The sequence below is a fragment of the Cavia porcellus genome, unplaced genomic scaffold, assembly GCF_034190915.1.
Source record: "Cavia porcellus strain 051 isolate PalLab524CR breed Dunkin Hartley unplaced genomic scaffold, mCavPor4.1 scaffold_19, whole genome shotgun sequence".
Taxonomy (NCBI): Eukaryota; Metazoa; Chordata; class Mammalia; order Rodentia; family Caviidae; genus Cavia; species Cavia porcellus.
Window position 1 is genome coordinate 70,028,405 of NW_026947502.1, and position 23,788 is coordinate 70,052,192.

Consider the following 23,788-nt stretch of genomic DNA (forward strand, 5'->3'; position numbering starts at 1 on the left):
TCCTACATTGCCATTGCATGTTCCCTGACGTCCCCATGCTGACCAACCCGCGGTGTTTTCCCCATCCTACATTGCCACTCACTGCCTATCCTAATTCAGACCCTCCGATTCAAACCACCCCGTGATGTTTTTCTCACTCCTACTATTGAATGTAATGTTACACACCACTACAATGCGCAACACCCCGTGAAGTTTTTCTCACTCCTACTGGTGAATGTAATGTTACACACCCATACAATGCGCACCACCCCACGATGTTTTTCTGAAACCTTTTCTACATTGCCACTGCATGTTCCCTGACCTCCCCATGCTGACCACCCCGCGTTGCTTTTATCCATCCTACATTGCCTGTCACTGCCTATCCTAATTCAGACCCTCCGATTCACACCACGCCGTGATGTTTTTCTCACTCCTACTAGGGAATGTAATGTTACACACCCATACAATGCGCACCACCCCGCGATGTTTTCCAAAAACCTATCGTACATTGCCACTGCATGTTACCTGACCTCCCAATGCTGACCAACCCGCGGTGATTTTTTCCCCATCCTACATTGCCACTCACTGCCTATCCTAATTCAGACCCTCCAATTCACACTACCCCGTGATGTTTTTCTCACTCCTACTAGTGAATGTAATGTTACACACCCATACAATGCGCACCACCCCGTGATGTTTTTCTCACTCCTACTAGTGAATGTAATGTTACATACCCATACAATGCGCACCACCCTGCGATGTTTTTCAGAAACCTATGCTACATTGCCACTGCATGTTCCCTGACCTCCCCATGCTGACTACCCCGCGGTGCTTTTCTCCATCCTTCATTGCCACTCACTGCCTATCCTAATTCAAACCCTCCGATTCACACCACCCCGTGATGTTTTTGTCACTCCTACAAGTGAATGTAATGTTACACACCCATACAATGCGCACCACCATGCGATGTTTTTCAGAAACCTATCCTACATTGCCACTGCATGTTCCCTGACCTCCCCATGCTGACCGCCCCGCGGTGCTTTCTCCATCCTACATTGCCACTCACTGCCTATCCTAATTCAGACCCTCTGATTCACACCACCCGTGATGTTTTTCTCACTCCTACTGGTGAATGTAATGTTACACACCCATACAGTGCTCACCACCCCACAATGTTTTTCAGAAACCTATTCTACATTGCCACTGCATGTTCCCTGACCTCCCCATGCTGACCACCCCGCGGTGCTTTTCTCCATCCCACATTGCCACTCACTGCCTATCCTAATTCAGACCGTCCATTTCACACCACACCGTGAAGTTTTTCTCACTCCTACTAGTGAATATAATGTTAAACACCCATACAATGTGCACCACCCCGCGATGTTTTTCAGAAACCTATCCTACATTGCCATTGCATGTTCCCTGACCTCCCCATGCTGACCAACCCGCGGTGTTTTCCCCATCCTACATTGCCACTCACTGCCTATCCTAATTCTGACCCTCCGATTCACACAACCCCGTGATGTTTTTCTCACTCCTACTGGTGAATGTAATGTTACACACCCATACAATGCGCACCACCCCATGATGTTTTTCTCACTCCTACTAGTGAATGTAATGTGACACACCCATACAATTCCCACCACCCCGCGATGTTTTTCAGAAACCTATCCTACATTGCCACTGCATGTTCCCTGACCTCCCAATGCTGACCACCCCGTGGTGCTTTTCTCAATCCTACATTGCCACTCACTGCCTATCCTTATTCAGACCCTCCGATTCACACCACCCCGTGATGTTTTTCTCACTCCCACTAGTGAATGTAATGTTACCCACCCATACAATGCACAACACCCCGTGATGTTTTTCTCACTCCTACTGGTGAATGTAATGTTACACACCCATACAATGCGCACCACCCCACGATGTTTTTCTGAAACCTTTTCTACATTGCCACTGCATGTTCCCTGACCTCCCCATGTGAACCACCCCGCCGTGGTTTTATCCATCCTACATTGCCTCTCACTGCCTATCCTAATTCAGACCCTCCGATTCACACCACCCCGTGATGTTTTTCTCACTCCTACTAGTGAATGTAATGCTACACACCCATACAATGCGCACCACCCCGCGATGTTTTTCAGAAACCTATCGTACATTGCCACTGCATGTTACCTTACCTCCCCATGCTGACCACCCCGCGGTGATTTTTTCCCCATCCTACATTGCCACTCACTGCCTATCCTAATTCAGACCCTATGATTCACACCACCCCGTGATGTTTTTCTCACTCCTACTAGTGAATGTAATGTTACACACCCATACAATGCGCACCACCCCGAGATGTTTTTCAGAAACCTATCCTACATAGCCACTGCATGTTACCTGACCTCCCAATGCTGACCTCCCCGCGGTGCTTTTCTCCATCCTACATTGCCACTCACTGCCTATCCTAATTCAGACGCTATGATTCACACCACCCCGTGATGTTTTTCTCACTCCTACTAGTGAATGTAATGTTACACACCCATACAATGCACACCATCCCCGGATGTTTTTCAGAAACCTATCCTACATTGCCAATGCATGTTCCCTGACCTCCCCATGCTGACCACCCCGCGGTGCTTTTCTCCATCCTACATTGCCACTCACTTCCTATCCTAATTCAGAGCCTCCGATCGACACCACCCCGTGATGTTTTTCTCACTCCTACTGGTGAATGTAATGTTACACACCCATACAATGCGCACCACCCCATGATGTTTTTCTCACTCCTACTAGTGAATGTAATGTGACACACCCATACAATTCCCACCACCCCGCGATGTTTTTCAGAAACCTATCCTACATTGCCACTGCATGTTCCCTGACCTCCCAATGCTGACCACCCCGTGGTGCTTTTCTCAATCCTACATTGCCACTCACTGCCTATCCTTATTCAGACCCTCCGATTCACACCACCCCGTGATGTTTTTCTCACTCCCACTAGTGAATGTAATGTTACCCACCCATACAATGCACAACACCCCGTGATGTTTTTCTCACTCCTACTGGTGAATGTAATGTTACACACCCATACAATGCGCACCACCCCACGATGTTTTTCTGAAACCTTTTCTACATTGCCACTGCATGTTCCCTGACCTCCCCATGTGAACCACCCCGCCGTGGTTTTATCCATCCTACATTGCCTCTCACTGCCTATCATAATTCAGACCCTGCGATTCACACCACCCCGTGATGTTTTTCTCACTCCTACTAGTGAATGTAATGCTACACACCCATACAATGCGCACCACCCCGCGATGTTTTTCAGAAACCTATCGTACATTGCCACTGCATGTTACCTTACCTCCCCATGCTGACCACCCCGCGGTGATTTTTTCCCCATCCTACATTGCCACTCACTGCCTATCCTAATTCAGACCCTATGATTCACACCACCCCGTGATGTTTTTCTCACTCCTACTAGTGAATGTAATGTTACACACCCATACAATGCGCACCACCCCGAGATGTTTTTCAGAAACCTATCCTACATAGCCACTGCATGTTACCTGACCTCCCAATGCTGACCTCCCCGCGGTGCTTTTCTCCATCCTACATTGCCACTCACTGCCTATCCTAATTCAGACGCTATGATTCACACCACCCCGTGATGTTTTTCTCACTCCTACTAGTGAATGTAATGTTACACACCCATACAATGCACACCATCCCCGGATGTTTTTCAGAAACCTATCCTACATTGCCACTGCATGTTCCCTGACCTCCCCATGCTGACCACCCCGCGGTGCTTTTCTCCATCCTACATTGCCACTCACTTCCTATCCTAATTCAGAGCCTCCGATCGACACCACCCCGTGATGTTTTTCTCACTCCTACTAGTGAATGTAATGTTACACACCCATACAATGCGCACCACCCCACGATGTTTTTCTGAAACCTTTTCTACATTGCCACTGCATGTTACCTGACCTCCCAATCCTCACCACCCCGCGGTGATTTTTTCCCCATCCTACATTGCCACTCACTGCCTATCCTAATTCAGACCCTCCAATTCACACCACCCCGTGATGTTTTTCTCACTCCTACTAGTGAATGTAATTTTACACACCCATACAATGCGCACCACCCCGTGAGGTTTTTCTCACTCCTACTAGTGAATGTAATGTTACATACCCATACAATGCGCACCCCCCTGCGATGTTTTTCAGAAACCTATGCTACATTGCCACTGCATGTTCCCTGACCTCCCCATGCTGACCACCCCGCGGTGCTTTTCTGCATCCTTCATTGCCACTCACTGCCTATCGTAATTCAGACCCTGTGATTCACACCACCCCGTGATGTTTTTCTCACTCCTACTAGTGAATGTAATGCTACAGACCCATACAATGCGCACCACCACGCGATGTTTTTCAGAAACCTATCCTACATTGCCACTGCATGTTCCCTGACCTCCTCATGTTGTCCACCCCGTGGTGCTTTTCTCCATCCTACATTGCCACTCACTGCCTATCCTAATGCAGACCCTCCGATTCACACCACCCCATGATGTTTTTCTCACTCCTACTGGTGAATGTAATGTTACACACCCATACAATGCTCACCACCCCCCGATGTTTTTCAGAAACCTATTCTACATTGCCACTGCATGTTCCCTGACCTCCACATGCTGACCACCCGCGGTGCTTTTCTCCATCCCACATTGCCACTCACTTCCTATCCTAATTCAGACCCTCCATTTCACACCACAACGTGAAGTTTTTCTCACTCCTACTAGTGAATATAATGTTAAACACCCATACAATGTGCACCACCCCGCGATGTTTTTCAGAAACCTATCCTACATTGCCATTGCATGTTCCCTGACGTCCCCATGCTGACCAACCCGCGGTGTTTTCCCCATCCTACATTGCCACTCACTGCCTATCCTAATTCAGACCCTCCGATTCACACCACCCCGTGATGTTTTTCTCACTCCTACTAGTGAATGTAATGTTACACACCCCTACAATGCGCAACACCCCGTGAAGTTTTTCTCACTCCTACTGGTGAATGTAATTTTACACACCCATACAATGCGCACCACCCCATGAGGTTTTTCTGAATCCTTTTCTACATTGCCACTTCATATTCCCTGACCTCCCCATGCTGACCACCCCGCGGTGCTTTTATCCATCCTATATTGCATCTCACTGCCTATCCTAATTCAGACCCTCCGATTCACACCACCCCGTGATGTTTTTCTCACTCCTACTAGTGAATGTAATGTTACACACCCATACAATGCGCACCACCCCGCGATGTTTTCCAAAAACCTATCGTATATTGCCACTGCATGTTACCTGACCTCCCAATGCTGACCAACCCGCGGTGATTTTTTCCCCATCCTACATTGCCACTCACTGCCTATCCTAATTCAGACCCTCCAATTCACACCACCCCGTGATGTTTTTTTCACTCCTACTAGTGAAAGTAATGTTACACACCCATACAATGCGCACCACCCCGTGATGTTTTTCTCTCTCCTACTCGTGAATGTAATGTTACATACCCATACTATGCGCACCACCCTGCGATGTTTTTCAGAAACCTATGCTACAATGCCACTGCATGTTCCCTGACCTCGCCATGCTGACCACCCCGCGGTGCTTTTCTCCATCCTTCATTGCCACTCATTGCCTATCCTAATTCAGACCCTCCGATTCACACTACCCCGTGATGTTTTTGTCACTCCTACAAGTGAATGTAATGTTACACACTCATACAATGCGCACCACCCCGCGATGTTTTTCAGAAACCTATCCTACATTGCCACTGCATGTTCCCTGACCTCCCCATGCTGACCACCCCGTGGTGCTTTTCTCCATCCTACGTTGCCACTCAGTGCCTATCCTAATGCAGACCCTCCGATTCACACCACCCCATGATGTTTTTCTCACTCCTACTGGTGAATGTAATGTTACACACCCATACAATGCTCACCACCCCACGATGTTTTTCAGAAACCTATTCTACATTGCCACTGCATGTTCCCTGACCTCCCCATGCTGACCACCCCACGGTGCTTTTCTCCATCCTACATTGCCACTCACTGCCTATCCTAATTCAGACCCTCCGGTTCACACCACCCCGTGATGCTTTTCTCACTCCTACTAGTGAATGTAATGTTACGCACCCATACAATGCGCAGCACCCCGTGATGTTTTTCTCACTCCTACTAGTGAATGTAATGTTACACACCCATACAATGCGCACCACCCCGCTATGTTTTTCAGAAACCTATCCTACATTGCCACTGCATGTTCCCTGACCTCCCCATGTGAACCACCCCGCGGTGCTTTTATCCATCCTACATTGCCTCTCACTGTCTATCCTAATTCAGACTCTCCGATTCACACCACCCCGTGATGTTTTTCTCACTCCTACTCGTGAATGTAATGCTACACACCCATACAATGCGCACCACCCCGCGATGTTTTTCAGAAACTTATCGTACATTGCCACTGCATGTTACCTTACCTCCCCATGCTGACCACCCCGCGGTGATTTTTTCCCCATCCTACATTGCCACTCACTGCCTATCCTAATTCAGACCATATGATTCACACCACCCCGTGATGTTTTTCTCACTCCTACTAGTGAATGTAAGGTTACACACCCATACAATGCACCCCATCCCCGGATGTTTTTCAGAAACCTATCCTACATTGCCACTGCATGTTCCCTGACCTCCCCATGCTGACCACCCCGCGGTGCTTTTCTTCATCCTACATTGCCACTCACTTCCTATCCTAATTCAGACCCTCCGATCGACACCACCCCATGATGTTTTTCTCACTCCTACTAGTGAATGTAATGTTACACACCCATACAATGCGCACCACCCCACGATGTTTTTCTGAAACCTTTTCTACATTGCCACTGCATGTTACCTGACCTCCCAATGCTGACCACCCCGCGGTGATTTTTTCCCCATCCTACATTGCCACTCACTGCCTATCCTAATTCAGACCTTCTAATTCACACCACCCCGTGATGTTTTTCTCACTCCTACTAGTGAATGTAACGTTACACACCCATACATTGCGCACCACCCCGTGAGGTTTTTCTCACTCCTACTAGTGAATGTAATGTTACATACCCATACAATGCGCACCCCCCTGCGATGTTTTTCAGAAACCTATGCTACATTGCCACTGGATGTTCCCTGACCTCCCCATGCTGACCACCCCGCGGTGCTTTTCTGCATCCTTCATTGCCACTCACTGCCTATCCTAATTCAGACCCTCTGATTCACACCACCCCGTGATGTTTTTCTCACTCCTACTAGAGAATGTAATGTTACACACCCATACAATGCGCACCACCCCGCGATGTTGTTCAGAAACCTATCCTACATTGTCCCTGCATGTTCCCTGACCTACACATGCTGACCACCCCGCGGTGCTTTTTTCCATCCTACATTGCCACTCACTGCCTATCCTAATTCAGACCATCTGATTCACACCACCCCGTGATGTTTTTCTCACTCCTACTAGTGAATGTAATGCTACAGACCCATACAATGCGCACCACCACGCAATGTTTTTCAGAAACCTATCCTACATTGCCACTGCATGTTCCCTGACCTCCCCATGTTGACCACCCCGTGGTGCTTTTCTCCATCCTACATTGCCACTCACTGCCTATCCTAATGCAGACCCTCCGATTCACACCACCCCATGATGTTTTTCTCACTCCTACTGGTGAATGTAATGTTACACACCCATACAATGCTCACCACCCCACGATGTTTTTCAGAAACCTATTCTACATTGCCACTGCATGTTCCCTGACCTCCCCATGCTGACCACCCGCGGTGCTTTTCTCCATCCCACATTGCCACTCACTTCCTATCCTAATTCAGACCCTCCATTTCACACCACACTGTGAACTTTTTCTCACTCCTACTAGTGAATATAATGTTAAACACCCATACAATGTGCACCACCCCGCGATGTTTTTCAGAAACCTATCCTACATTGCCATTGCATGTTCCCTGACGTCCCCATGCTGACCAACCGGCGGTGTTTTCCCCATCCTACATTGCCACTCACTGCCTATCCTAATTCAGACCCTCCGATTCACACCACCCCGTGATGTTTTTCTCACTCCTACTAGTAAATGTAATGTTAAACACCCCTACAATGCGCAACACCCCGTGAAGTTTTTCTCACTCCTACTGGTGAATGTAATGTTACACACCCATACAATGCGCACCACCCCACGATGTTTTTCTGAAACCTTTTCTACATTGCCACTGCATATTCCCTGACCTCCCCATGCTGACCACCCTGCGGTGCTTTTATCCATCCTACATTGCCTCTCACTGCCTATCCTAATTCAGACCCTCCGATTCACACCACCCCGTGATGTTTTTCTCACTCCTACTAGTGAATGTAATGTTACACACCCATACAATGCGCACCACCCCGCGATGTTTTCCAAAAACCTATCGTACATTGCCACTGCATGTTACCTGACCTCCCAATGCTGACCAACCCGCGGTGATTTTTTCCCCATCCTACATTGCCACTCACTGCCTATGCTAATTCAGACCCTCCAATTCACACCACCCTGTGATGTTTTTCTCACTCCTACTAGTGAATGTAATGTTACACACCCATACAATGCGCTCCACCCCGTGATGTTTTTGTCACTCCTACAAGTGAATGTAATGTTACACACTCATACAATGCGCACCACCCCGCGATGTTTTTCAGAAACCTATCCTACATTGCCACTGCATGTTCCCTGACCTCCCCATGCTGACCACCCCGTGGTGCTTTTCTCCATCCTACATTGCCACTCACTGCCTATCCTAATTCAGACCCTCTGATTCACACCACCCTGTGATGTTTTTCTCACTCCTACTAGAGAATGTAATGTTACACACCATTACAATGCGCACCACCCCCGGATGTTTTTCAGAAACCTGTCCTACATTGCCACTGCATGTTCCCTGACCTCCCCATGCTGACCACCCCGTGGTGCTTTTCTCCATCCTACATTGCCACTCACTGCCTATCCTAATTCAGACCCTCCGATTCACACCACCCCATGATGTTTTTCTCACTCCTACTAGTGAATGTAATGTTACACACCCATACAGTGCTCACCACCCCACAAAGTTTTTCAGAAACCTATTCTACATTGCCACTGCATGTTCCCTGACCTCCCCATTCTGACCACCCCGCGGTGCTTTTCTCCATCCCACATTGCCACTCACTGCCTATCCTAATTCAGACCCTCCATTTCACACCACACCGTGAAGTTTTTCTCACTCCTACTAGTGAATATAATGTTAAACACCCATACAATGTGCACCCCCCCGCGATGTTTTTCAGAAACCTATCCTACATTGCCATTGCATGTTCCCTGACCTCCCCATGCTGACCAACCCGCGGTGTTTTTCCCATCCTACATTGCCACTCACTGCATATCCTAATTCAGACCCTCCGATTCACACCACCCCGAGATGTTTTTCTCACTCCTACTAGTGAATGTAATGTTACACACCCATACAATGCGCACCAACCCGTGATGTTTTTCTCACTCCTACTAGTGAATGTAATGTTACACACCCATACAATTCCCACCACCCCGCGATGTTTTTCAGAAACCTATCCTACATTGCCACTGCATGTTCCCTGAACTCCCTATGCTGACCACCCCGTGGTGCTTTTCTCCATCCTACATTGCCACTCACTGCCTATCCTTATTCAGACCCTCCGATTCACACCACCCCGTGATGTTTTTCTCACTCCAACTAGTGAATGTAATGTTACACACCCATACAACGCGCACCACCCCACGATGTTTTTCAGAAACCTATCCTACATTGCCACTACATGTTCCCTGACCTCACAATGCTGACCACCCCGCGGTGCTTTTCTCCATCCTACATTGCCACTCACTGCCTATCCTAATTCAGACCCTCCGATTCAAACCACCCCATGATGTTTTTCTCAATCCTACTAGTGAATGTAATGTTACACACCCATACAATGCGCACAACTCCGTGTTGTGTTTCTCACTCCTACTTGTGAATGGAATGTTACTCACCCATACAATGCGCACCACCCCGCGATGTTTTTCAGAAACCTATCCTACATTGCCACTGCATGTTTCCTGACCTCACCATGCTGACCACCCCGCGGTGCTTTTCTCCATCCTACATTGCCACTCACTGCCTATCCTAATTCAGACCCTCCGATTCACACCACCCCGTGATGTTTTTCTCACTCTTACTAGTGAATGTAATGCTACACAGGCATACAATGCGCACCAACCCGCGATGTTTTTCAGAAACCTATCCTACATTGCCACTGCATGTTCCCTGACCTCCCCATGCTGACCACCCCTGGTGCTTTTCTCCATCCTACATTGCCACTCACTGCCTATCCTAATGCAGACCCTCCGATTCACACCACCCCATGATGTTTTTCTCACTCCTGTTGGTGAATGTAATATTACACACCCATACAATGCTCACCACCCCACGATGTTTTTCAGAAACCTATTCTACATTGCCACTGCATGTTCCCAGACTTCCCCATGCTGACCACCCCACGGTGCTTTTCTCCATCCTACATTGCCACTCACTGCCTATCCTAATTCAGACCCTACGATTCACACCACCCCGTGATGATTTCTCACTCCTACTAGTGAATGTAATGTTACACACCCATACAATGCACACCACCCCCGGATGTTTTTCAGAAACCTATCCTACATTGCCACTACATGTTCCCCGTCCCCCCCATGCTGACCCCCCCGCCGGTCTTTTGTCCATCCTACATTGCCACTCACTGCCTATCCTAATTCAGACCCTCCAATTCACACCAAACCGTGATGTTTTTCTCACTCCTACTAGTGAATGTAATGTTACACACACATACAATGCGCAACACCCCGTGATGTTTTTCTCACTCCTACTGGTGAATGTAATGTTGCACACCCATACAATGCGCACGACCACACGAAGTTTTTCTGAAACCTTTTCTACATTGCCACTGCATGTTCCGTGACCTCCCCATGCTGACCAACCCGCGGTGCTTTTATCCATCCTACATTGCCTCTCACTGCCTATCCTAATTCAGACCCTCCGATTCACACCACCCCGTGATGTTTTTCTCACTCCTACTAGTGAATGTAATGTTACACACCCATACAATGCGCACCACCCCGCGATGTTTTTCAGAAACCTATCTTACATTGCCACTGCATGTTACCTGACCTCCCCATGCTGACCACCCTGCGGTGATTTTTTCCCCATCCTACATTGCCACTCACTGCCTATCCTAACTCAGACCCTATGATTCACACCACCCCGTGATGTTTTTCTCACTCCTACTAGTGAATGTAATGTTACACACCCATACAATGCGCACCACCCAGCGATGTTTTTCCGAATCCTATCCTACCTTGACACTGCATGTTCCCCGATCTCACCATGCTGACCACCCCGCGGTGCTTTTCTCCATCCTACATTGCCACTCACTGCCTATCCTAATTCAGACTCTCCAATTCACACCACCCCATGATGTTTTTCTCACTCCTACTAGTGAATGTAATGTTACACACCCATACAATGTGCAACACCCCGTGATGTTTTTCTCACTCTACTAGTGAATGTAATGTTACCCACCCATACAATGCGCACCACCCCGCGATGTTTTTCAGAAACCTATGCTACATTGCCACTGCATTTTCCCTGACTTCCCCATGCTGACCACCCCGCGGTGCTTTCTCCATCCTACATTGCCACTCACTGCTTAACCTAATTCAGACCCTCTGATTCACACCACCCCGTGATGATTTTCTCACTCCTACTAGAGAATGTAATGTTACACACCGATACAATGCGCACCACCCCCGGATGTTTTTCAGAAACCTATCCTACATTGCCACTGCATGTTCCCTGACCTCCCCATGCTGACCACCCCGCGGTGCTTTCTCCATCCTACATTGCCACTCACTGATTATCCTAATTCAGACCCTCTGATTCACACCACCCCGTGATGATTTTCTCACTCCTACTAGAGAATGTAATGTTACACACCCATACAATGCGCACCACCCCCGGATGTTTTTCAGAAACCTATCCTACATTGCCACTGCATGTTCCCTGACCGCCCCATGCTGACCACCCCGCGGTGCTTTTTTCCATCCTACATGGCCACTCACTGCCTATCCTAATTCAGACCCTCCGATTCACACCACCCCGTGATGTTTTTCTCACTCCTACTAGAGAATGTAATTTTACACACCCATACAATGCGCACCACCCCCGGATGTTTTTCAGAAACCTATCCTACATTGCCCCTGCATGTTCCCTGACCTCCCCATGCTGACCACCCCGTGGTGCTTTTCTCCATCCTACATTGCCACTCACTGCCTATCCTAATTCAGACCCTCTGATTCACACCACCCTGTGATGTTTTTCTCACTCCTACTAGAGAATGTAATGTTACACACCATTACAATGCGCACCACCCCCGGATGTTTTTCAGAAACCTATCCTACATTGCCACTGCATGTTCCCTGACCTCCCCATGCTGACCACCCCGTGGTGCTTTTCTCCATCCTACATTGCCACTCACTGCCTATCCTAATTCAGACCCTCCGATTCACACCACCCCATGATGTTTTTCTCACTCCTACTAGTGAATGTAATGTTACACACCCATACAGTGCTCACCACCCCACAATGTTTTTCAGAAACCTATTCTACATTGCCACTGCATGTTCCCTGACCTCCCCATGCTGACCACACCGCGGTGCTTTTCTCCATCCCACATTGCCACTCACTGCCTATCCTAATTCACACCCTCCATTTCACACCACACCGTGAAGTTTTTCTCACTCCTACTAGTGAATATAATGTTAAACACCCATACAATGTGCACCACCCCGCGATGTTTTTCAGAAACCTATCCTACATTGCCATTGCATGTTCCCTGACCTCCCCATGCTGACCAACCCGCGGTGTTTTCCCCATCCTACATTGCCACTCACTGCCTATCCTAATTCAGACCCTCCGATTCACACCACCCCGTGATGTTTTTCTCACTCCTACTAGTGAATGTAATGTTACACACCCATACAATGCGCACCACCCCGTGATGTTTTTCTCACTCCTACTAGTGAATGTAATGTTACACACCCATACAATTCCCACCACCCCGCGATGTTTTTCAGAAACCTATCCTACATTGCCAATGCATGTTCCCTGAACTCCCTATGCTGACCACCCCGTGGTGCTTTTCTCCATCCTACATTGCCACTCACTGCCTATCCTTATTCAGACCCTCCGATTCACACCACCCCGTGATGTTTTTCTCACTCCCACTAGTGAATGTAATGTTACACACCCATACAACGCGCACCACCCCACGATGTTTTTCAGAAACCTATCCTACATTGCCACTACATGTTCCCTGACCTCACAATGCTGACCACCCGCGGTGCTTTTCTCCATCCTACATTGCCACTCACTGCCTATCCTAATTCAGACCCTCCGATTCAAACCACCCCGTGATGTTTTTCTCAATCCTACTAGTGAATGTAATGTTACACACCCATACAATGCGCACCACTCCGTGTTGTGTTTCTCACTCCTACTAGTGAATGTAATGCTACACATGCATACAATGCTCACCAACCCGCGATGTTTTTCCGAAACCTATCCTACATTGCCACTGCATGTTCCCTGACCTCCCCATGCTGACCACCCCGTGGTGCTTTTCTCCATCCTACATTGCCACTCACTGCCTATCCTTATTCAGACCCTCCGATTCACACCACCCCGTGATGTTTTTCTCACTCCTACTGGTGAATGTAATGTTGCACACCCATACAATGCGCACGATCACACGATGTTTTTCTGAAACCTTTTCTACATTGCCACTGCATGTTCCGTGACCTCCCCATGCTGACCAACCCGCGGTGCTTTTATCCATCCTACATTGCCTCTCACTGCCTATCCTAATTCAGACCCTCCGATTCACACCAGCCCGTGATGTTTTTCTCACTCCTACTAGTGAATGTAATGTTACACACCCATACAATGCGCACCACCCCGCGATGTTTTTCAGAAACCTATCGTACATTGCCACTGCATGTTACCTGACCTCCCCATGCTGACCACCCTGCGGTGATTTTTTCCCCATCCTACATTGCCACTCACTGCCTATCCTAACTCAGATCCTATGATTCACACCACCCCGTGATGATTTTCTCACTCCTACTAGTGAATGTAATGTTACACACCCATACAATGCGGACCACCCAGCGATGTTTTTCGGAATCCTATCCTACCTTGACACTGCATATTCCCCGACCTCACCATGCTGACCACCCCGCGGTGCTTTTCTCCATCCTACATTGCCACTCACTGCCTATCCTAATTCAGACCCTCTGATTCACACCACCCCGTGATGATTTTCTCACTCCTAGTAGAGAATGTAATGTTACACACCCATACAATGCGCACCACCCCCGGATGTTTTTCAGAAACCTATCCTACATTGCCACTGCATGTTCCCTGACCTCCCCATGCTGACCACCCCGTGGTGCTTTTCTCCATCCTACATTGCCACTCACTGCCTATCCTAATTCAGACCCTCTGATTCACACCACCCTGTGATGTTTTTCTCACTCCTACTAGAGAATGTAATGTTACACACCATTACAATGCGCACCACCCCCGGATGTTTTTCAGAAAACTATCCTACATTGCCACTGCATGTTCCCTGACCTCCCCATGCTGACCACCCCGTGGTGCTTTTCTCCATCCTACATTGCCACTCACTGCCTATCCTAATTCAGACCCTCCGATTCACACCACCCCATGATGTTTTTCTCACTCCTACTAGTGAATGTAATGTTACACACCCATACAGTGCTCACCACCCCACAATGTTTTTCAGAAACCTATTCTACATTGCCACTGCATGTTCCCTGACCTCCCCATGCTGACCACCCCGCGGTGCTTTTCTCCATCCCACATTGCCACTCACTGCCTATCCTAATTCAGACCCTCCATTTCACACCACACCGTGAAGTTTTTCTCACTCCTACTAGTGAATATAATGTTAAACACCCATACAATGTGCACCACCCCGCGATGTTTTTCAGAAACCTATCCTACATTGCCATTGCATGTTCCCTGACCTCCCCATTCTGACCAACCCGCGGTGTTTTCCCCATCCTACATTGCCACTCACTGCCTATCCTAATTCAGACCCTCCGATTCACACCACCACGTGATGTTTTTCTCACTCCTACTAGTGAATGTAATGTTACACACCCATACAATGCGCACCACCCCGTGATGTTTTTCTCACTCCTACTAGTGAACGTAATGTTACACACCCATACAATTCACACCACCCCGCGATGTTTTTCAGAAACCTATCCTACATTGCCACTGCATGTTCCCTGAACTCCCTATGCTGACCACCCCGCGGTGCTTTTCTCCATCCTACATTGCCACTAACTGCCTATCCTTATTCAGACCCTCTGATTCACACCACCCCGTGATGTTTTTCTCACTCCCACTAGTGAATGTAATGTTACACACCCATACAACGCGCACCACTCCGTGTTGTGTTTCTCACTCCTACTTGTGAATGGAATGTTACTCACCCATGCAATGCGCACCACCCCGCGATGTTTTTCAGAAACCTATCCTACATTGCCACTGCATGTTTCCTAACCTCACCATGCTGACCACCCCGCGGTGCTTTTCTCCATCCTACATTGCCACTCACTGCCTATCCTAATTCAGACACTCCGATTCACACCACCCCGTGATGTTTTTCTCACTCCTAGTAGTCAATGTAATGCTACACACCCATACAATGCGCACCAACCCGCGATGTTTTTCAGAAACCTATCCTACATTGCCACTGCATGTTCCCTGACCTCCCCATGCTGACCACCCCGTGGTGCTTTTCTCCATTCTACATTGCCACTCACTGCCTATCCTAATGCAGACCCTCCGATTCACACCACCCCATGATGTTTTTCTCACTCCTATTGGTGAATGCAATATTACACACCCATACAATGCACACCACCACCGGATGTTTTTCAGAAACCTATCCTACATTGCCAATGCATGTTCCCTGACCTCCCCATGCTGACCACCCCGTGGTGCTTTTCTCCATCCTACATTGCCACTCACTGCCTATCCTAATTCAGACCCTCCGATTCACACCACCCCATGATGTTTTTCTCACTCATACTAGTGAATGTAATGTTACACACCCATACAGTGCTCACCACCTACAATGTTTTTCAGAAACCTATTGTACATTGCCACTGCATGTTCCCTGGCCTCCCCATGCTGACCACCCCGCGGTGCTTTTCTCCATCCCACATTGCCACTCACTGCCTATCCTAATTCAGACCCTCCATTTCACACCACACCGTGAAGTTTTTCTCACTCCTACTAGTGAATATAATGTTAAACACCCATACAATGTGCACCAACCCGCGATGTTTTTCAGAAACCTATCATACATTGCTATTGCATGTTCCCTGACCTCCCCATGCTGACCAATCCGAGGTGTTTTCCCCATTCTACATTGCCACTCACTGCCTATCCTAATTCAGACCCTCCGATTCACACCACCCCGTGATGTTTTTCTCACTCCTACTAGTGAATGTAATGTTACACACCCATACAATGCGCACCACCCCGTGATGTTTTTCTCACTCCTACTTGTGAATGTAATGTTACACACCCATACAATTCACACCACCCCGCGATGTTTTTCAGAAACCTATCCTATATTGCCACTGCATGTTCCCTGAACTCCCTATGCTGACCACCCCGTGGTGCTTTTCTCCATCCTACATTGCCACTCACTGCCTATCCTTATTCAGACCCTCCGATTCACACCACCCCGTGATGTTTTTGTCACTCCCACTAGTGAATGTAATGTTACACACCCATACAACACGCACCACCCCACGATGTTTTTCAGAAACCTATCCTACATTGCCACTGCTTGTTCCCTGACCTCACAATGCTGACCACCCTGCGGTGCTTTTCTCCATCCTACATTGCCACTCACTGCCTATCCTAATTCAGACCCTCCGATTCAAACCACCCCGTGATGTTTTTCTCAATCCTTCTAGTGAATGTAATGTTACACACCCATACAATGCGCACCACTCCGTGTTGTGTTTCTCACTCCTACTAGTGAATGGAATGTTACTCACCCATACAATGCGCACCACCCCGCGATGTTTTTCAGAAACCTATCCTACATTGCCACTGCATGTTCCCTGACCTCCACATGCTGACCACACCGAGGTGCTTTTCTCCATCCTACATTGCCACTCACTGCCTATCCTAATTCAGACCCTCCGATTCACACCACTCCGTGATGTTTTTCTCACTCCTACTAGTGAATGTAATGCTACACACCCATACAATGCGCACCAACCCGCGATGTTTTTCAGAAACCTATCCTACATTGCCACTGCATGTTCCCTGACCTCCCCATGCTGACCACCCCGTGGTGCGTTTCTCCATCCTACATTGCCACTCACTGCCTATCCTAATGCAGACCCTCCGATTCACTCCACCCCATGATGTTTTTCTCACTCCTATTGGTGAATGTAATGTTACACACCCATACAATGCTCACCACCCCACGATGTTTTTCAGAAACCTATTCTACATTGCCACTGCATGTTGCCTGACCACCGCATGCTGACCACCCCACGGTGCTTTTCTCCATCCTACATTGACACTCACTGCCTATCCTAATTCAGACCCTCCCATTCACACCACCCCGTGATGTTTTTCTCACTCCTACTAGTGAATGTAATGTTACACACCCATACAATGCGCACCACCACGCGATGTTTTTCAGAAACCTATCCTACATTGCCACTGCATGTTCCCTGACCTCCCCATGCTGACCACCCCGTTATGCTTTTCTCCATCCTACATTGCCACTCACTGCCTATCCTAATGCAGACCCTCCGATGCACACCACCCCATGATGTTTTTCTCACTCCTATTGGTGAATGTAATATTACACACCCATACAATGCACACCACCCCCGGATGTTTTTCAGAAACCTATCCTACATTGCCACTACATGTTCCCCGACCTCCCCATGCTGACCACCCCGCGGGTCTTTTGTCCATCCTACAATGCCACTCACTGCCTATCCTAATTCAGACCCTCCAATTCACACCAAACCGTGATGTTTTTCTCACTCCTACTAGTGAATGTAATGTTACACACTCATACAATGCGCAACACCCCGTGATGTTTTTCTCACTCCTACTGGTGAATGTAATGTTGCACACCCATACAATGCACACGACCACACGATGTTTTTCTGAAACCTTTTCTACATTGCCACTGCATGTTCCGTGACCTCCCCATGCTGACCAACCCGCGGTGCTTTTATCCATCCTACATTGCCTCTCACTGCCTATCCTAATTCAGACCCTCCGATTCACACAACCCCGTGATGTTTTTCTCACTCCTACTAGTGAATGTAATGTTACACACCCATACAATGCGCACCACCCCGCGATGTTTTTCAGAAACCTATCGTACATTGCCACTGCATGTTACCTGACCTCCCCATGCTGACCACCCCGCGGTGAATTTTTCCCCATCCTACATTGCCACTCACTGCCTATCCTAACTCAGACCCTATGATTCACACCACCCCGTGATGTTTTTCTCACTCCTACTAGTGAATGTAATGTTACACACCCATACAATGCGCACCACCCAGCGATGTTTTTCAGAATCTTATACTACCTTGACACTGCATGTTCCCCGACCTCACCATGCTGACCACCCCGCGGTGCTTTTCTCCATCCTACATTGCCACTCACTGCCTATCGTAATTCAGACCCTCCAATTCACACCACCCCATGATGTTTTTCGCACTCCTACTAGTGAATGTAATGTTACACACCCATACAATGTGCAACACCCCGTGATGTTTTTCTCACTCTACTAGTGAATGTAATGTTACCCACCCATACAATGCGCACCACCCCGCGATGTTTTTCAGAAACCTATGCTACATTGCCACTGCATGTTCCCTGACCTCCCTATGCTGACCACCCCGTGGTGCTTTTCTCCATCCTACATTGCCACTCAATACCTATCCTAATTCAGACACTCCGATTCACACCACCCCGTGATGTTTTTCTTACTCCCACTAGTGAATGTAATGTTACACACCCATACAATGCGCACCACCCCGCGATGTTTTTCAGAAACCTGTCCTACAATGCCACTGCATGTTCCCTGACCTCACAATGCTGACCACCCCGCGGTGCTTTTCTCCATCCTACATTGCCACTCACTGCCTATCCTAATTCAGGCCCTCCGATTCAAACCACCCCGTGATGTTTTTCTCAATCCTACTAGTGAATGTAATGTTACACACCCATAAAATGCGCACCACTCCGTGTTGTGTTTCTCACTCCTACTAGTGAATGGAATGTTACACACCCATACAATGCGCACCACCCCGCGATGTTTTTCAGAAACCTATCCTACATTGCCACTGCATGTTCCCTGACCTCCCCATGCTGACCACCCCGCGGTGCTTTTCTTCATCCTACATTGCCACTCACTGCCTATCCTAATTCAGACCCTCCGATTCACACCACCCCGTGATGTTTTTCTAACTCCTACTAGTGAATGTAATGTTACACACCCATACAATGCGCACCCCCCTGCGATGTTTTTCAGAAACCTATACTACATTGCCTCTGCATGTTCCCTAACCTCCCCATGCTGACCACCCCGCGGTGCTTTTCTGAATCCTACATTGCCACTCACAGCCTATCCTAATTCAGACCCTCCGATTCACACCACCCCGTGATGTTTTTCTCACTCCTACTTGTGAATGTAATGTTACACAACCATACAATGCGCACCAACCCGCGATGCTTTTCAGAAACCTATCCTACATTGCCACTACATGTTCCATTACCTCCTCATGCTGACGACCCCGCTGGGCTTTCTCCATCCTACATTGCCACTAACTGCCTATTCTAATTCAGACCCTCCGATTAACACCACACCGTGATGTTTTTCTCACTCATACTAGTGAATGTAATGTTACACACCCATACAGTGCTCACCACCCCACAATGTTTTTCAGAAACCTATTCTACATTGCCACTGCTTGTTCCCTGACCTCCCCATGCTGACCACCCCGCGGTGCTTTTCTCCATCCCACATTGCCACTCACTGCCTATCCTAAATCAGACCCTCCATTTCACACCACACCGTGAAGTTTTTCTCACTCCTACTAGTGAATATAATGTTAAACTCCCATACAATGTGCACCACCCCGCGATGTTTTTCAGAAACCTATCCTACATTGCCATTGCATGTTCCCTGACCTCCCCATGCTGACCAACCCGCGGTGTTTTCCCCATCCTACATTGCCACTCACTGCCTATCCTAATTCAGACCCTCCAATTCACACCACCCCGTGATGTTTTTCTCACTCCTACTAGTGAATGTAATGTTACACACCCATACAATGCGCACCACCCCGTGATGTTTTTCTCACTCCTATTAGTGAATGTAATGTTACACACCCATACAATTCCCACCACCCCGCGATGTTTTTCAGAAACCTATCCTACATTGCCACTGCATGTTCCCTGAACTCCCTATGCTGACCACCACGTGGTGCTTTTCTCCATCCTACATTGCCACTTACTGCCTATCCTTATTCAGACCCTCCGATTCACACCACCCCGTGATGTTTTTGTCACTCCCACTAGTGAATGTAATGTTACACACCCATACAACACGCACCACCCCACGATGTTTTTCAGAAACCTATCCTACATTGCCACTGCATGTTCCCTGACCTCCCCATGCTGACCACCCCGTGGTGCTTTTCTCCATCCTACATTGCCACTCACTGCCTATCCTAATGCAGACCCTCTGATTCACACCACCCCATGATGTTTTTCTCACTCCTTTTGGTGAATGTAATGTTACACACCCATACAATACTCACCACCCCACGATGATTTTCAGAAACCTATTCTACATTGCCACTGCATGTTGCCTGACCTCCCCATTCTGACCACGCCACGGTGCTTTTCTCCATCCGACATTGCCACTCACTTCCTATCCTAATTCAGACCCTCCGATTCACACCACCACGTGATGTTTTTCTCACTCTTACTAGTGAATGTAATGTTACACACCCATACAATGCGCAACACCCCATGATGTTTTTCTCACTCCTACTAGTGAATGTAATGTTACACACCCATACAATGCGCACTACCCAGCGATGTTTTTCAGAAACCTATCCTACATTGCCACTACATGTTCGCCGTCCTCCCCATGCTGACCACCCCGCGGGTCTTTTGTCCATCCTACATTGCCACTCACTCCCTATCCTAATTCAGACCCTCCAATTCACACCAAACGGTGATGTTTTTCTCACTCCTACTAGTGAATGTAATGTTACACACACATACAATGCGCAACACCCCGTGATGTTTTTCTCACTCCTACTGGTGAATGTAATGTTGCACACCCATACAATGCGCACGACCACACGATGTTTTTCTGAAACCTTTTCTACATTGCCACTGCATGTTCCGTGACCTCCCCATGCTGACCAACCCGTGGTGCTTTTATCCATCCTACATTGCCTCTCACTGCCTATCCTAATTCAGACCCTCCGATTCACACCACCCCGTGATGTTTTTCTCACTCCTACTAGTGAATGAAATGTTACACACCCATACAATGCGCACCAACCCGCGATGTTTTTCAGAAACCTATCCTACATTGCCACTGCATGTTCCCTGACCTCCCCATGCTGACCACCCCGCGGTGCTTTTCTCTATCCTACATTGCCACTCACTGCCTATCCTAATTCAGACCCTCCGATTCACACCACCCCGTGATGTTTTTCTCACTCCAACTAGTGAATGTAATGCTACACACCCATACAATGTGCACCAACCCGCGATGTTTTTCAGAAACCTATCCTACTTTGCCACTGCATGTTCCCTGACCTCCCCATGCTGACCACCCCGTGGTGCTTTTCTCCATCCTACATTGCCACTCACTGCCTATCCTAATGCAGACCCTCCGATTCACACCACCCCATGATGTTTTTCTCACTCCTACTGGTGAATGTAATGTTACACACCCATACAATGCTCACCACCCCACGATGTTTTTCAGAAACCTATTCTACATTGCCACTGCATGTTCCCTGACCTCCCCATGCTGACCACCCCACGGTGCTTTTCTCCATCCTACATTGCCACTCACTGCCTATCCTAATTCAGACCCTCCGGTTCACACCACCCCGTGATGTTTTTCTCACTCCTACTAGTGAATGTAATGTTACACACCCATACAATGCGCACCACCCCGTGATGTTTTTCTCACTCCTACTAGTGAATGTAATGTTACACACCCATACAATTCCCACCACCCCGCGATGTTTTTCAGAAACCTATCCTACATTGCCACTGCATGTTCCCTGACCTCCCCATGCTGACCACCGCGCGGTGCTTTTCTCCATCCTACATTGCCACTCACTTCCTATCCTAATTCAGACCCTCCGATTCACACCACCCCGTGAGGTTTTTCTCACTCCTCCTCGTGAATGTAATGTTACACTCCATACAATGCGCAACACCCCGTGATGTTTTTCTCACTCCTACTAGTGAATGTAATTTTACACACCCATGCAATGCGCACTACCCAGCGATGTTTTTAAGAAACCTATTCTACATTGCCACTACATGTTCCCCGACCTCCCCATGCTGACCACCCCGCCTGGCTTTTGTCCATCCTAAATTGCCACTCACTGCCTATCCTAATTCAGACCCTCCAATTCACACCACCCCGTGATGTTTTCTCACTCCTACTAGTGAATGTAATGTTACCCACCCATACAATGCACAACACCCCGTGATGTTTTTCTCACTCCTACTGGTGAATGTAATGTTACACACCCATACAATGCGCACCCCCCCACGATGTTTTTCTCTAACCTATGCTACATTGCCACTGCATGTTCCCTGACCTCCCCATGCTAACCACACCGCGGTGCTTTTCTCCATCCTAAATTGCCACTCACTGCCTATCCTAATTCAGACCCTCCAATTCAAACCACACCGTGATGTTTTTCTCAATCCTACTAGTGAATGTAATGTTACACACCCATACAATGTGCACCACCCCGCGATGTTTTTCAGAAGCTTATCCTACATTGCCATTGCATGTTCCCTGACCTCCCCATGCTGACCAACCCGCGGTGTTTTCCCCAACCTACATTGCCACTGACTGCCTATCCTAATTCAGACCCTCCGATTCACACCACCCCGTGATGTTTTTCTCACTCCTACTAGTGAATGTAATGTTACACACCCATACAATGCACACCATCCCGTGATGTTTTTCTCACTCCTACTAGTGAATGTAATGTTACACACTGATACAATTCCCACCACCCCGCGATGTTTTTCAGAAACCAATCCTACATTGCCAATGCATGTTCCCTGACCTCCCTATGCTGACCACCCCGTGGTACTTTTTTCCATCCTACATTGCCACTCAATGCCTATCCTAATTCAGACCCTCCAATTCACACCACCCCGTGATGTTTTTCTCACTCCTACTAGTGAATGTAATGTTACACACCCATACAATGCGCACCACTCCGGGTTGTGTTTCTCACTCCTACTAGTGAATGGAAT